The 16,780-nt window shown below is 39.6% G+C and overlaps 1 protein-coding gene across 6 annotated transcripts in view; it reads left to right on the top strand.

Annotated features, from left to right (window-relative positions):
- gramd4a (GRAM domain containing 4a) overlaps positions 1-16,780 on the top strand; it is a 158,349-nt gene that overhangs the window by 53,166 nt on the left and 88,403 nt on the right. The window lies entirely within an intron of this gene.

The raw sequence follows: 16,780 nt of genomic DNA, 5'->3' as shown, positions 1-16,780 counted from the left end.
GCCAAGCCTCAGCCAGACAGCTTAAAATTTTCTTCAGGATCCAGGACACCAAACCATTGTAGTTGCTGCTGGTACTTAGGCTCAGGATGGCAGAAGAGTCTGACTAGATCTGAATTGAGTATGAGAACACATAGGCCAAAATCCAAGTGAGCACACACCCTAGAAAGTCCATCTACATCTGCTTTGGGACAGTTAAATTGCTTAACAATATCCAAATCGGAACCAATCGAAATAAACATCTGGTTAAAATAAACATCAGTTCAAATAGAGGTTTATATTGTTGAGTCATTTCAGTGATCGTAGAATCAGTTGGCATTAAAATTTGCTTTGAACTCCAATACATTACCTTTGTGCGAGACCTTGGCGAAACTGAGAACCTATACTGGGGAGTCCTATCAGATTAAGGGTACAATTCGGTTCCAGTCTCTGATGACAAACAGCAGATTCAGTTACCACTGATTTATCGTAAAAAGTTCTGGCCCAAGCTTGATAGAGTGAAATTGATTGAGAAAGATTCACCCAGATTGGCTCAACATTTTTCAATTAGAAAATGGCTATTTGAAGTCTGAATTAAATACCCAGAGTTTTTGCAGTAAGGTCTAGGAACTATTAAAGGAGCCAAGGCCACCTTGCATGTTGACCAGGAAGTTCCACGATTCTTTAAGGCCCAGCCAGTGCCATATGTCTTATGGGCAAAAATGGAGACTGGAAAGTGGAGGAACTATCAAACTAGTGCAGTTTGTGGAATGGGCAGCACTAGTCATACCAGTTGTGAAATGTGATGGGTTGATTTGTCTTTGTGAGGATTTTAAACAAATGGTAAATTGCTTTTTGCAGCTGGATAAATACCCAGTCCCCTGCATTGAGGACTTATATGCAAAGCTGTCCTTCACAAAACTGGACATGGGCCATGCGTACTTGCATTTGCAGTTAGATGAGGATTTCCAGAAGTATGCTGCAGTTAACACCCATAAAGATTTGTATCCATGTATGAGGCTGACATTTGGGGCATTCCAGAGGACAATGAGGAATATTTTACGAAGTCTGCCCCAAGGATAGCCATTTATCGAGATGACGTGCTAATAACAGGGAAGACCAATAAAGAGCACTTGGAGAACTTGGACATAGTCCTTCGCCTAAGTAGATATATGCCTTAGAAGGGAGAAATGTGTGTTCCAGGCACCTCAAATGACTTAGGCTACAGAGTTGACAGAAGAGGTTGCACTCACTGAAACATAAAGTGAGGGCGATTAAAGGTCCCTGGCTCCCATGTCAGTACCGAAGTTTAGGACTTTGCTTGGGCTGAATTATCCTGGAAAGTTCATAGGTAACCAGGCCATCGTCATGGCATCTTTGTATTCACTCTTGAAAAAGGGTCCTTTCCAAAACCTTTGAAAATGGTCACGTAGCAAAGCCATAGTTTTCAGGGAAGTGAAACAACTGTCATCTTTGATCCCAAGTGAGATCTGGTATTGACATGCGATGCCTCCCTATACAACATCAGGGTAGTATTAACTCGTATGTGGCCTAATGGAGAGGAATGGCCAATAGCGTATGCATCCAGAACTTTGGCTAATGAAGAGTGTAAATATGCCTAGATAGAGAATGATGGATTGGCGGTCATATTTGGATTTAAGAAGTTCCAACAATACCTTTGCGGGCAGAATGGACAACAAAACCCTGCTAGGTCAGCATAAAAAGGATAAGGCAGTGCCACCTACAGCTTCAGGCCAAATTCAGCACTGGGCTGTAACACGGAGTGTGTTTAATAACAAGTTGGAACACTGGAAGGCCAAGTAGCAAATGCAGATGCATTGAGCCGCCTCCCACTGGCACTTATACAGCCGGTTGTACTGCTACTGGCAGAGTCTGTAATGATTTAAAATTTTTTGGACACACTTGCAATCACAGCTGACAATATCAGATTTTGGATGCAGAAAGATTTGGTCGTGACAAAACTGAAATAGGTGATGGGGAAAGCCAAAGGACTGTTACAACCAGATTGAAATCTTTTTGGTCCAGAGAGACCAGATTACGTACAGGCTGGCTTATTGTTTATGGGGAGCAAGAGTGATGTCCCAAGGAAAGGTTGCATTCGGGTACTGGCTGAACTCCACGCGGATCATCCACGGATATCTGAAATGAAGATGTTGGTGATAGATAATGTAATGTGATCAGGATTGGATGCTTACAGATTCACAAGATATCAAATAGTTCCGCTTCCTATTTGATTATAGGACTACTGTTTGTGCAACTACAGATGTAGTTCCAGCAGAGTTGCTAATAGGAGAAGATTAGGCAATAGGTTAAATCTGATCATTTTGGTATTGCAAAGTTGGGTGGAGAATTTATGGATTGGAAGGCAGGATTTTAGAATATTTGATGTTTGTAAAATGATAAGGGGAAAGTCTGTGTGGTCTTTTTAGAAATGATGCTTTTCTGGTTTGGAGATATTTAAAAAAAAGGTCTGCAAGCAGCAGCTGTACAGAGAGCTCTCAAATTGAAACAGCTATATAAAAGACTGAAGGGTTAGAAAAAACAGCAACTTTACCAAGACAAAGGGTTTTGAATTTAGCCACTTAATTTAAACCAGGCCCAGATACCAAAACCCAATTAAATTTAAATATGGTTTTGACTACCTAGGACCAATCCTGTTGCAAGAATTTGACAGGTTATCAAGAATATAAAAGAGGCCATTTGAAAATTGGGGTGAGAATCACCTGTCATCTGCCAAAAGAACAGCTCTCAGCTACAATAGAAAGAATCACTCTCACAGAATTTGCTCATCTCTTAGAAAACCATCATCTAAACTAAAGGTATGACAGCACTCTTACCAGATATTCCTTATGTAAGAATTTGATGGAGGAATGTGTCCCTGACTGGAGGATTAGCAGAGAGTGTGCAGAGCATTCTGGAAGAACCATCCTGGCTATAATTTTGAGGGATTAAGTTTTAACGTTTTCATTATTATTATTATTTTGGTTCATATAAGTGGAAGTTGTATTTATTGGAACAGCATACCATTGGAATTTTGTTTTATTTAGGAATAGTTAGTTGTGGGAATTTTTCAGTTTGTTTGAAGTTCTGTTAATTTGTTTACTGTTAGAGTTAGATAAGTAAATTGCTACTTATTGCTTATAAAGTGAGCATCAGAGGTTTCTTTCATTTAACCACTTCTTTTATAACTGGTTGGGGGTGAGGGCAGATTATACCACTTTCACACTTTCTCTAACAGATTACATTGTGAGACAAGCTTCTCTAGGGATTTCAGTTTTAGTAATTGGGGAGTGGGTCAACCTCCCCTCCATAACAGAGTGGGGGCTTGTCTGGGATCTGGCCAGTTTGTGTACAGGATATCAATGGAATTGAATGGATTTGGATACATTTGAAGTTGCAAGGCCTGAGCAGATTTAAACAGTCTTGGGGATTAGTGTTCGCGATCTTTAAATAAAACTTGGGTGAGAAGTGGAAAATCCTGTTAATTTCGATTTATTTGTGGTTGGCTAAATCAAAAGTGGAGGAAATGGCTCTTAACATTGCTGAAGAGGTTGTGAGGTTTGGGGATGCTTCCCAGACTTGCCAAGAAAACTTAGAAGGGGAGAGGAAGAATATATTTTTAGACTTAGCGAAAAGGCCAAATTTTGGGTTTAACTAGGAATAAGAGGAAAGCTGAAATTGTAACTGAGTTAGTCAAGCATTTAGGTAAGCTAGAGACACAGTCAAGTACAATGGAGTTAAGTTGCAAATGAGACAATTGAAATTAGAGAATGAAAGGAAGGAAAGAAAATTTGAAGTACATTTAAAAGCAGATGAGAAAGAAAGGGAAAGAAGATTCCTAGCAGAGAGGGAAGAAAGAGAAAAAGTGTTGAAGTTGGTCAAGTTGAGGTTGGAACTTGAAACAAAAAGACTTCAAATGACAGAGGTAAAAGTACAAGATAGAAGTAACAATGAATAAACTCATTGAATCAGCAGCCTCCTTTGGACATGTACAAATATGCCCAAGCATTACCAAATTTCACTGAAAATTGTGTCAAAGCCTTTTTCATTTCCTTTTTAAAAACTGGGCTAAATAGATGAACTGGCCAGATGGTATGTGAGTAATACTAATTCAGACCAAGTTGACAGGCAAACAGGGTGTCTGTAGCGCTGTCAGATGAAACATCAAGAGAATATGAAGAAATAAAACAGGCTATTTTGAGTGTCTACGAATTCATACCAGAAGCATATAGACAACAGGGAGGCGATAGCCTCGTCGTATTATCGCTGGATTGTTGATCTAGACACCAAGGTAACATTCTGGGGACCCAGGTTTGAATCCTGCCATGGCAGATAGAGGAATTTGAACTGTATAAAATACCTGGAATTAAGAGTCTAATGATGACCGTGAATCCATTGTCGATTATTGGAAGATCCCATCTGGTTCATTAATGTCCTTTAAGGAAGGAAATTGCCATCCTTACATGGAGATAGTAAGAATTGTTGATGCTGGAGTCAGAGCTAACACAGTGTAGAGCTGGAGGAACGCAGCTGGCCTGGAAGCATCAGAGGAGCCGAAAAAGTGACGTTTCGGGTCGGGACCCTTCTGATGCTGTCTGTCAGTTCCACACTGTTATCTCTGCCGTCCTTACCTGGTCTGGCCTATATGTGACTGCAGACACCGTGCAATGTGGTTGACTCTCAACTGCCCTCTGGGCATTTAGGGATGGGCAATAAATGCTGCCTGATCAGTGACACCCTTATCCCGTGAATGTATATTTTTTAAAAAAGGAAGGAACCAGGTCAGACTTGTGTCAAATGTGAAAGAATTAAACATAGCAACTTGGAAGGGTGAGAGCATTAAAGATAGAAAAGACATACGAGGATCTCAGAGAAATGATTCTGCTGAAAGAGTTTAAAAACTCACTTCCAGAGAGAATAAGAACTCATGTTAAAGTTACGAAAGTAAGAAGAGCTGCAAAGATGGCACATAAATCGCAATCTAGCTTCTGACAGCAATTTCATTCTGTGAAGGTTAGAAATAGAGAAAAAGGGAGCTCCTTCAATGAAAAATAAAACGTAGATCACATTGGGAACAGTTTACCACACATGGAAAAAGAAATCCAAGAGAGTGGAAAAGAGGCGAAAGGCCTCTGGGTTTCCACGCTGTGTCCCCCCAACCCCCCCATTAACGTCACAGTGCTGGTGACTGGATATAAGGATGTAGTGAAAGAGGCTGAACCAGTGGGGTGAGTTGAGATAGTGCAGAAAATCCCAAGAGAAGTCGAGGAGCTGCAGGGGAGTGCACAGCCTAATCGTGGGCTAGGTAGTAAGATTGTGAACAATCTCTTGAAAGACTTTACCTTCCCCCACCCCGTTCTTCCTCCGTGAACCTTACCCACGGATGTAAAGAAGTTAAGATATTGAGAAATGCAGGAGCTGGTCAATCTTTAATAGTAAGAGATGAAAGTATTTGCACTCCTTTTGAAATGTCACCCAAGCCACTGATAGTCTATAGAATAAATGAAGAAAGATTTACCGTTTTCCCTGTTTAAGAGAAGGCTGGAAAATCCAATCAAGACTGGCGATTTGACAGTGTGAGTGTCTGGACGAGTGTCTATTCCAGGAAGACAGCTCGTTCTTGGAATCGACTGAACAGGATCAAAGGTGGGAGTGATGCCCCTTGTAGTGGAGAAGCTGAAGGAAAACCAAGGACCTGAAGAGTTAAAAGAAAAATATTCTGGAATTTTTCTAGAATATGCGGTGACAAGATCCCACAATCATAAGTTAAAGAAAGAGGGGAACACCAGAAAGAAAGTCGAACGTGATCAGGTCCAGTTAGCTGAAAAACCCTTTTTTAATGAATTGGGAAAGGAAGAACCTCGGCAAGTCGAGGATCAGGCAGAGGCGTTTAGTTGTGAAAGACTAATTGAGTTACAACAAAACAATGCGACAATAAAAGATTTGTATCATAAAGCCTACTCATAAAAGCAATCGGAATGTATTTTAGCGTGTTATTACCTTAAGGATAAAATTGTAAGGCAGAACAAAGACCATGGTAGGTTAGTGCAGAAGAGTAATGGGTGGGAGTTCACCAGATTTTGTTTTCTGTAACATTCGGACAAGAAGTGTTGAGGGTAGCACATGAATGAACTGCAGGGGGTCATCTAGGAGTGAGGAAGACTCAGGCGAAGATAAAGAAGTATTTCTGTTGTCCTTGATTACGTAATGATATGGTTGAATTTTACTGTACCAGTCATTATGTGTCAGGTGATAGGAAAGTCGCAGGCAGTCGTAAAACTAGTGCCTTTAATGCCAAATCTGATGTTTCAAGAACCTTTCAAGCGGGTTATGATTGATTGCAAACGTCCCCACCCTGAAACCAAAAGTGGGAACCAGCATTTGCCAACCAGAATGAATGTATCTACCAGATTTCTAGAGGCAATTCCATTATGGAATGTAAAGGCAAAAAAGGTTGTAGAAGAGTTGCTTGCTTTCTTTACCTGTTGTGGACTACCCAGGGAGACTCAATCAGACCAAGAACCCAATTTTACTTCCAAATTATCAAAGGAGGTCATGGATAGTTTCGGCATCCCACACTTGATGTAAAGTATGTACAATTCTGAATCCCAGGGAGCATTGGAAAAGTGGCATCAGCCCCTTAAAACCATGCTGACGGCTTATTGCCAAGATTACCCAAATGATTGGGATAAAAGTGTTCCATTTATATAATTGTCTATTAGAAATGTTCCAAATGAACCAACTCAATTTACTCTATTTGAAATGATATTGAGACATGAAATAAGAGGGCCTTTAAAATTAATTAAGAAAAAGTTGATGGGTCTGAAGTCAGAGATCTCACTGTTGAATTAGGTATCTGAGGTGAGAGAAAGATTGAAGAGTAGGTGAATTAGCCAGACAACGTTTGAAGGTGGCACTGTGCATAATGAAGCAAGAAGCCAATAAGAAATCTCAAGTTCTATGTTTGACTGTGGGGATAAAGCATTGGTTTTGTTAGCAGTGGTAGGAGATCTCTTCAAAGCAAGGTTTAGTGGTCCCTATCTGATTGAGAGAAGTCAAGTCGGGTGAATTATGTGATGCTGATGCCAGACAGGAGGAAAATTTTTTGGTATGTCATGTGACCATGCTGAAACCCTACTATGTCTGGGCAAGGAAACCAGAGAAACAGGTATAAGTTACTGCCACTCGGAGTGAGGAATCGCATTCAGATGATTTGGATTTTGATGTGCCTCCAGAATAAATTTAAATAATGAGGAATCCCTTAAAAACTGGGATGGGGGAAGCAAGCTATCTGTCTCAGGAACAGAGAACTGAATTGAAAGGCTTGTCGCAGCGCAATGAGGACATTGTAGAAATAGAATGTGGAGGTCTAATACCATAGTATATGAGGTCGACGTGGGAATGCATTTCTAATAAAACAACATCCCTACAGGCTGAATCCTCTCAAAGTAGCACAGGTACAGAAGGAAGTGGAAGCGATGTTCCAAGAAGACATCATTGAAGCAAGTCAAAGCAAGTGAAGTCTGCTGATTGTGTTGGTTCCCAAACCTAATGGTACTCAACGATGCACTGCAGATTATCAGAAGATCAACGCTGTGACAGAATCTGACTCTTCCCCAATTCCAAGGCTGGAGGACTGTGTGACAAAGATGGACAAGCCACTTACATCAGAAAGTTGGTCTTATTTTGCGGTTACTGGCAAGTACCTTTGTCGGAGAGAGTGAAAGAAGTTCCTGCCTTTGTAATCCCAAATGGGTTGTATCAATTTAAAGAAATGCCTTTTGGAATAAGAATGCTCCGGGCACATTGCAAAGACTAGCGAACCAAGTTGGGGCAGGATTGCCTAATTGTGCCATCTATGTAGATGACTTAGTAATCTTTAGCTATTTGTGAAAAGATCACATGGTACATTTGGCAGAGCTGTTTGAGAGATTACGGAAGGCAGAGTTGGTCATAAATTTGACAAAGGTAAAATTTGCGAAGGCGGAAGTGACGTTTTTAGAACACAACCTTGGACATAGAAGGATGACACCTGAGGAACATGAAGACAAAAGCTCTCGAATTTCCAAGACCACCCTCAAAGAAGGAAGTGCTATGATTTTTGGGGCTGGAGGTTTGTACCAAATCGCTGATAAATTTGCTGAAGAAGACCACAAACAGAACAATTCCAGAAAGTATTTGATAATTTATAAGCAGTGTTAACCACAACACCAGTTCAAGCCATACCAAATTTCTTGAAACCCTTTAAAGTCGCTATTGATGCAAGTGATGTTAGGGTTGGAGCTAAGTTGTTACAGAAGGACAATTGTGAAATCGAAAGGCCAATTAGTTATTTTTCAAAGACACTCAATATTCACTAGAGAAAATACTCCACCGTTGGAAAAGAGTTATTGAATTTTGCACGAGCCTTACAACATTTAAACAATGTCTTGGAGACGGTTATGATCAGCGATCACAACTCTTTGACACTTCTAAAGAGATTTAAGGACAAGAATGCCAGGGTATTATGTTGGAGTCTGATGTTACAAGCACTTAATTTACAGATTGTACATGTTATGGGTGATAAAAATGTTATCACAGATGTGTTATTACGGGTTAAGAATGTAAATATGTACATAAGACCTAGATTGGTAGTGTTCACTGTTTATTAGAATTAATGCGAAATGCGTAAATTTAGATTAATGACCTATGGATCTAGTAATAATGGCATTAAGATTTCTTTTTAAAAAATTAAGCCATCTTTTCATCATGGCTTTTTTTTCAGAAGTTTGGTAGAGTATCTGTGGATTGGAGGGCAGGATGTTAGAATATTTGATGTTTGTAAAATAAGGAGAAAGAGTGCATGTTCCCTTTTTTAAAAAAAATGGTGTTTATTTTTCTACGCATGGAGATTGTTCTAAAAAAAAGTCTGTAAGCAGTGACAGCTACACAGAGTTCCTGAATTGAAACATTTGTATCAAAGGCTGTATGGTTAGCAAAAAAAAACAATTTTACCAAGACAACAGGTTTTGAATTTAGCCAATTAATTTAAACCAGGCCCTAGAAACCAAAACCCAATTAAATTTAAATCTGATGGTTTTCACTTGGACCAATCCTATTGTAAGAAATTGATAGGTCATCAAGGATGTAAAAGAAGAGGCTATTTGAAAATTGGTGTGAGAGTCAACTGTCATCTGCCAAGAGAACAGCTCTCAGCTATATTAGAAAGAATCACTGACTCTCACAGAATTTGCTCATCTCTCAGAAAACCATCATCTAAACTAAAAGTACTACAGCACTCTTAGCTAATACTCCTGACATGAGAATTTTGATGGAGGAAGGCGTTCCTGACTGGAAGATCAGTGAAGAGGATGCAGAGCATTCTGGAAGATGCATCCTGGCTGTAATTTTGAGGGATTAAATTTTAGTTTTTTTTTGGTTTATTTGGGTGGGACTTTATTTATTGGAATAGCATGCCATTAGAATTTTGTTTTATTCAGGAATAGTTAGTATTTAAGCAGGAATTGGTTGGTTTGTTAGTAGTTATGTTAATTCGCTCATTGCTAGAGTTAGACAAATTGTTACTTGTTGCTTATAAAATGAGTATCAGAGATTTCTTTCATGTCACCACTCCTTTTATAACAGGTTGGAGGTGAGAGGCAGATTATATCACTTTCACACTTGCATTAACCAATTACAATGTGAGGCGAGCTTCTTTGGGGATTTTGTTTTGTTTTTGGGGCGGGGATGGGGTTGACCTCTCCTCTGCAACATTGGATTTGGGACGGAGGATGAAATGGTATCAGGAATGCCATTGCTGGACACAAGACTCTGCTACATGTGAGGGACCGTTTACGTCGGGGGACGAAATTTGCTATTGGAGTCATGGGAATAGCCCTGCATGGATAAGAGGCATGATCGATGCGTCACAGAACCTGACCTTGCATAAAGTTTGGGATGGCCCTGAACAAGAATGTGAATAATATGTAAGCTGCAAATAGTGCTAGAGCAAAACTGCCTTCTTGACTGAAGCAGTACCCATGGGTTTGCCCTCTCTTTCGAGCATTGAAGATACCTTTTGATCTGAGATAGACATGGCAGATGTTGCTACCTTAACACCCATGCTGCTTGAAGAGGAGAAGGAACATCTCAAAAGAAATTTAGAACAGCAAGAGATGAGCTACTGTGTGCTACCACTGCCCGCATCAGAGGCAGAGTTGGAGGAACGTGATAGTGCTAAAATGCCCCAGGAGGAGTTTCAAAAAAATGCACTGCTTATATCCTTGGACTTAAAGGCGGAGGGATGTGGTGACTATAATAAAATCAACCATGTGGACATCATAGAATATGAGCTCCCTGATGGGTGCTGTCAATCTGCTCCAACCAGAGAGCCCTGGCTGACAGATAAGAACAGGAGTGTCTGACATCCTCTTCAGTCTGAGAGCTGGCTCTGAGGGAACTGGATCAGTGATGGGAACAGGATGCCAGCCTCTATGGAGTTATTTCAAAAGGTACTGTTGAAAACATACTGCTGAAATGTTGCAGTGCATCTTTTGATTGCACATTGCAGCCATGGCATGTTAGTTGTTGGGGAAAGGAATGCTTTTTTTTTCAAACTCATTTATTGGCAATGGACGTTTCTGGCTGGCCAGCATTTATTGCCTACTCCTTGGTGCTGTTAAGGTTGGGGTGAGCTGCCTTCTTAAACTGTTGCAGTCTATGTACTGCCGTCAAACCTGCAATGCCATTAGGCTTAAGTTGAATGGCGTGCCAATCATAGGCTTGTTTATACAGGATTGGTCAAGCTTTTTAGACGTTATGGATGCTGTGGTTTTTTTGCAAGTGGAGGTTATTTTATCACATTCTTCTCTTCAGACTTGATGTTAGGAAATCTTTGAGTCTGATGGAGAGTTAACCTGCTGCAAAATGCTGAACCTCTTATGTGCTCTTGTACATGTGACCAGCTCAGGATTTTTTCTGAATTCCCAGATTATTTTGTGTAATAAGGGCATGTTAGTATTAGAAATGTCTATACTACTAGAGCAATATGCTGATGCATAATTGTAGTTCCAGCACAAATGTCAGAATTGTCATCAGATTGAGCATTGTAAGACTAAAAGAATAGTATTTTGTTCCTTTTTTGTGGGCTGCCTTTTGTTTTGCAATATTGTTGATTACAAAAGATAATATTTTGTGCTTTTTGCTGACAAATTATGTAGTAGTTGACTTCAAAATGCACAGTGATTTCTAAGTTTAATGAGAAAGATGAAAAGAATTGGAATAAAGTGAAGGAGAATTGTGCATCAACTCACCCATCCTAGTCTACCGTGAGACATATCGAAATGGCTGGAGATGGATCTGGATGCAGTGGATGATCACCTACTCCTTGTCAGGCTTTGTGCATTCTGCAACACTGCATTGATGCATTTTATTTAGGACCACTGGACCATTAGAATTTGTTTCATCTGCCCAGCCCATTGGAATCACTCTTTTTGCATTTTAAGTTATTTTAAAAAGGGAAGTTCATGGCTGCTCTCTTCTAGATTGGCCTACCAGTCAAAGTGGTTTACTGTGGTGTCATCACTCTCAACTGTGAACAGCAACCTGAAATATCAGGTCAGGGCTAGTTGATGGTGAGGTCCATTACAGAGTGTAGCATCCCAAGGAATGTTGTGAACCTACCTGTGAGAAGTGCTATCCCCTCTGTTCATTTTTAAATGCCATTTTAGCAGCATATACTATGTAATTTGACATGATCTTTAGTAGTTGCATTATTTTTAAGTGTTTAAACGTTATTTCGTCTCATGTGCAGTTCCATACTTTGTCTTTTGAATAAATGTTTGAGCCACCCTTTAACATGTAGTATTTAAAGGTTATAATTGCTAGTTGGATCTTTGTGCTTGAGGTTTTCTAATTTAGAAGGTAAAAATATCAGCTCATCTTTCCTTCTTCTAGTATTGTTCTTATTTGTCACGAGTGCTAATGGTTTTTTTTCCTGGAATTTACTTGAAGTGTGGTTGCGTAGGCGAGATTCGTTCATTACAGTTCGTGCTTTATAATTAACCTGATGATGGACTGTACTCCTCCCAAAATGACATAACAAAATACCCAATGCAACAAGTCTGTAATGGTAGTTTGGCTGCAGAGTAATTTGTAATTGGTCTTGTAGAACACAATGCACTATACCCACAAATGTAAATAGCTTTGTAGTATATTAAAATTGTTTTGAACTAGTTAATAAAAACTTATCCAACATTTGTTAATGTTTGTTTCGCATTCATATTTTAACTTTAACACCTAGTTGATTGGTTCAAACTAAGCAGCAGCAATTTACAATTGAATGTAAAAAGCAAAGACCAAGAAATAATTAGAAAATATGTCAAAAGAAACAACTGACAACCTTTATAGTCATTCCATCACTAAGACAACCTATTTCTGCTTTTGTAACATTGCCTAACTTTCTCAAGTCTCAGCTCATCACTGTAGAAACCCTCGTTCTTGCCTTGATTCTTGCCCCAAATTTAACTATTTCAGTATAGTTCTGGCTGATCTCCCACATTTGACCATCTGTAAACTTGGAGTCATCCAAATTAATTTGCGCATGTCCTGACGAGGAGGAAATCTAGTTCCCCCATCTCTTTGTGCTTGCTGACCTCCACTGACTGATTTTATGCTTAATGTTCTGGCTTCAGTTTTGCCAAACTCTTGATTCTCTTTCTATAGTGGTGGTCTTACACTTTTTTTGCAGCTAAATTCCAACCCTGATAATTAACAGTTACTGTAATTACTGATAATTAGATTACATTCCATCCAGTATTGAAACTTGCAGGTTGCCTTCGAGACTATACTGCTTTTAAAATAGTAAGAGAGAAATATGAAACATACATGAAACACATCCTTAATAATGTGGGAGCTCAGTGTCCGTGCACAAGGCAAGGCTAAAATATTTGCAACCACCTTCAGTCAGAAATACTGAGTAAATGATACATCTCAACTTCTTCCTGAGATCCCCAGAATTATGGATGCCAGTCTTCAGCAAACTGGATGCAGTGAAAAGGATAAAAAGAAATGGCCGAAGGCATTGATTGCTGCTAAGCCAATGGGCCCTGACAATATCCCAGCATCAGGACAAATCGAGCAGTGAGTTGAATATTCGACTGGAAGAGGAGAAGGGATAGGCATGATTTGGATCCACGGGGCTCGGTCACTAATTTGAATGGACTGCACGTAAACAGAGAAGGGAGCAGTGTCCTCATGAGTTGAATGACTTAAAGTTGTAGATGGCAATTTTAAATGAAGAAGGGTTATGTAGGGGGAAATTTAGAAATACATTGAATCCTGGGTTAGCATCCTTCCACCTGCAAGGGATGATTGACACGCAGCAAACAGTTATTTAGATTGAAGTATCTTAATTTGGTGATTTCTTGGAAGAGAAGTCTTTGGAAGCAGGTTTGCTGCAATGGTCATACATGAGCTGTCAATTGATATTATGGGATGTTGCTTTTCAGCATTGTTGCCTGCTGTCATACTGCTGTAACAACTTGTCATTGTGGGTGTTGTCAGCTTACAGGAGGTGTCACTACTTCCTCTTTTTGCCAGCTAATGACTGCAAGATGCAAGAGTTTGTTTAGATTCTTCATGTTTTATTTGTAGGCTCTTGTGGTGCAATGGCAGCATCCCTACCTCTGAGTCAGGAGCCTGGGTTCACATCTCATCTTCTCGAGAGGTGTTTAATAGCATCTCTGTACAGGTTGATTTGGAAAAAAAAATGTTATGTCTTACTTGTGGGATGTGATAGCTCAGTACTATGACCAGTCTATTAATCCAGAGACCAAATAATGTTTTGGGAGTCCCAGTTCGAGTCCTGTCAGTCATCCAGAGCAGTGTGTTGACTGGATCATGATTTTAAAAAGTGGTATTTTGGGGTCTCTTGAGGCACAGTGGTTGTGTCCCTTCCTTTGAGCCAGAAGGCCCTGATTTAAGTTCTACCTGCTCCATAAATGTATGATAATATTTCTGAACAGGTTGATTAAAAATATCTCACGTCTTGCTCATTTCAAGTTTCCTGTGGTGCACCTGCTCCTGATGTATGTATGACATCACTGAACAGCTGGTTTGAAAATACTCCCATGTCTTGCTTGCAGTGGAGCCTTGGGCACCCCATAGATGGTCTGGCTCCAGCTTCCTCACTATACAGGAAGTCCTTTGTTTCCAATGCTCTTTCACCTTGCAGATGCACCTGATCTACTGATTAGTATCAACACATTTGGGAACTTTGCCTTTTAAGAGAGCTTCAGCAGTCATGATTTTGACCTGCCAGGATATACCCATACTGCAGATATGAAAATGGATATTATTGAAGTAGCCATGTTGAATATCTGTGGAACAAAATGCTGAGAATATGGGCTTTATAAACTATCAGCTTGGTGTTATCTCATACAGGTTTTATGAATTGGTTGAGGGGGAACTGATTTCTTCATTCAGGTACTACGTAAAGGTACGGATTGTCTGCTGCTGTGACCCTGTGAAATAAGGTGGCAGACTTTGCAAATCACTTCCACTATGGTATTATTTTGAGTGATCAGCAGTGAAGATGTAACACATAATTTCATGACTGCAGTTGCATCAATATTTTATAATTTGGAAAAATGTGTTACTGGTATGGGAGAGACAGTCCACAAGTCTTTGTGGTTGAGTTTCTGTGTGAGCGGCTATTGCAGTGTCATTAGCTTGGAGGAGTTCTCTGATCAGGGCACGTTATGTCTTTTGTTTTAACTCTGGCCTTGAAAGATTGTGTAGCTTGCTGTCTGACCTAGTGTGCAAATATACCTCTTCCATATCTCTGGGGAAGGTGAAAGTCAAGATCATGGAGAAAAAAATGGCATCCAGCAACGTGGAGGCCAGGACCTAGCTCTATTTCACTCTCCTCTCTCTCTGAAATTGTCAGAAGTGGAGCTAAATGACAATCAAAAAATTTGAAGGAACAGGTAGAATGTAAGAATGAGCTCATAAAAAATATGAAATCAGATTGAAAGAGCTTCTACCAATGTGTGAAAAGGAAGACAATAGCAGAAGCAAGTCTTTGCCCCTTTTATCATTTGAGATGGAAGAACTTATAATTGCATATAAAGAAATGGCAGAGATATGAAGCGTATAATTTTCATCAGTTTTTACAGATGAAGATAGCAAATGCTTAAGAATAAAGTGGGAACCAGAGGCACGAGAGCAAAGAATTGCCAAGACTGAATATCTGTAGAGGAATAATACGATAGAATCATTTTGATCTGCAAATGTATAAGAACAAGTGAGTGAGCATGGTGACAGATGGAACGAAATATGAGCTTATTTATTTTGGTAGAAAGAATAGCAAAAGAGTATTTTTAACTGTTGAGAAATGTTTAAATGTTTGGGGGATTTCACTGTGTCCTCACACAAGAAACACAGTAAGTTTGCATGCAGGTGTTATAGGCCAAAAGCTGCATACTGATCTTTCGTTGCAAGGGAACTGGAGTGCAGAGAAAACAATCCTACAATTATATAAGACTCTGGTAAAATCGCATTAGATTTACTTATGTAATTTCCTTATCTTGGGAAGCATCTTCTTGATTCATGCAAGTTTATTGGATTTATTTCTGGAATGAAAGAATTTCTTCTTTTATGATCTCAAAATCTGAGTGATGCTGACAAGGCCAGAATTTATTGCCCTGGAGAAGGTACTGTTGAACAGTTCTTGCATTTATGCAGTCCAAAGGGACAGAGCCTTTGTGCTGTTCAGATGTTCCAGGATTTTGTGTCAATGACAATGAAAGAATGGTGATACAGTTTCAAGTCAGAATAGTGAATGGTTTGGGGGGAACTTGCATGTATCTATGCTATTGTCCTTCTAGATAGTAGGTATTCGGGTTTGAAATGTGCTGTTGATGGACCGTTGGTGAGTTCCTGTGCGACATCTCCATATGGTATACACTGCTACGGTTACGCATTGGTATTGAAGGGAGTGGTTGTTGAAGCTACTGTTTGGGAGGCCAGTCAAGTGAGTTGCTTTGTCTTGGATGATGTCAGGTTTCTTCAGTGCTGTTAAAGGTGCCTTCATCCAAGTGAATAGAGAGTATTCCATCACACTGTGATTTGTGCTTTGTAGTTGGTGGACAGGCATTGGGAGACAGGAGGTGAGATACTCACTGGAATTTCTCACCCCTGACCTGCTCTTGGAAATACATTATTTAAATAGCTGGTCCAATTAAATTCATGATCAGGGCTAACTCTGAGCATGTTGATAATGGGAGATTCTCTGATGCTAATACCATTCAATGTCAAGGAATGATGATTCTGTTTTGTTGGAAACGGGCATTGCCTGACACTTGTATGATGCAAATATTAATATTTGTACAATAAAAGCAGCAATGTGCTGACCTTTTCAAATTTTTCTGATTGAACCTAAGTACATTATTTTATACCGTCATACCCTCAGACAATGGATACTTAAACATGGAGCGTGAAGAAAAATAAAGATCCTTGCTGCAGCGATTCAGAGTAGTTGATTTCATTCAATATTGTTGAACTGTCACTTGAACCACTTGGTATTTTGCAAATCAAGTTCCATTAATGGATTTAATAGTGAGCTATCATATATAAAGTCAAACATAATTTTGCTAAACATGTGCAGCATCAGTGTTATACTCATGACTGGCGTTCTGAATGAATTTGTTTTCTGCTTTTGTTGGAGAAGACAAAGAATGCGTTATTGAACAACGGTTTGGATATTATTGAATCACTTTAATAAAGCTCAGCAGATTTAAAGTAT

Source organism: Stegostoma tigrinum, chromosome 25, assembly GCF_030684315.1.
Source record: "Stegostoma tigrinum isolate sSteTig4 chromosome 25, sSteTig4.hap1, whole genome shotgun sequence".
NCBI classification, from domain to species: Eukaryota; Metazoa; Chordata; class Chondrichthyes; order Orectolobiformes; family Stegostomatidae; genus Stegostoma; species Stegostoma tigrinum.
The sequence above is the reverse complement of the archived record's forward strand: the minus strand, read 5'-3'. Positions and strand labels throughout refer to the sequence as shown.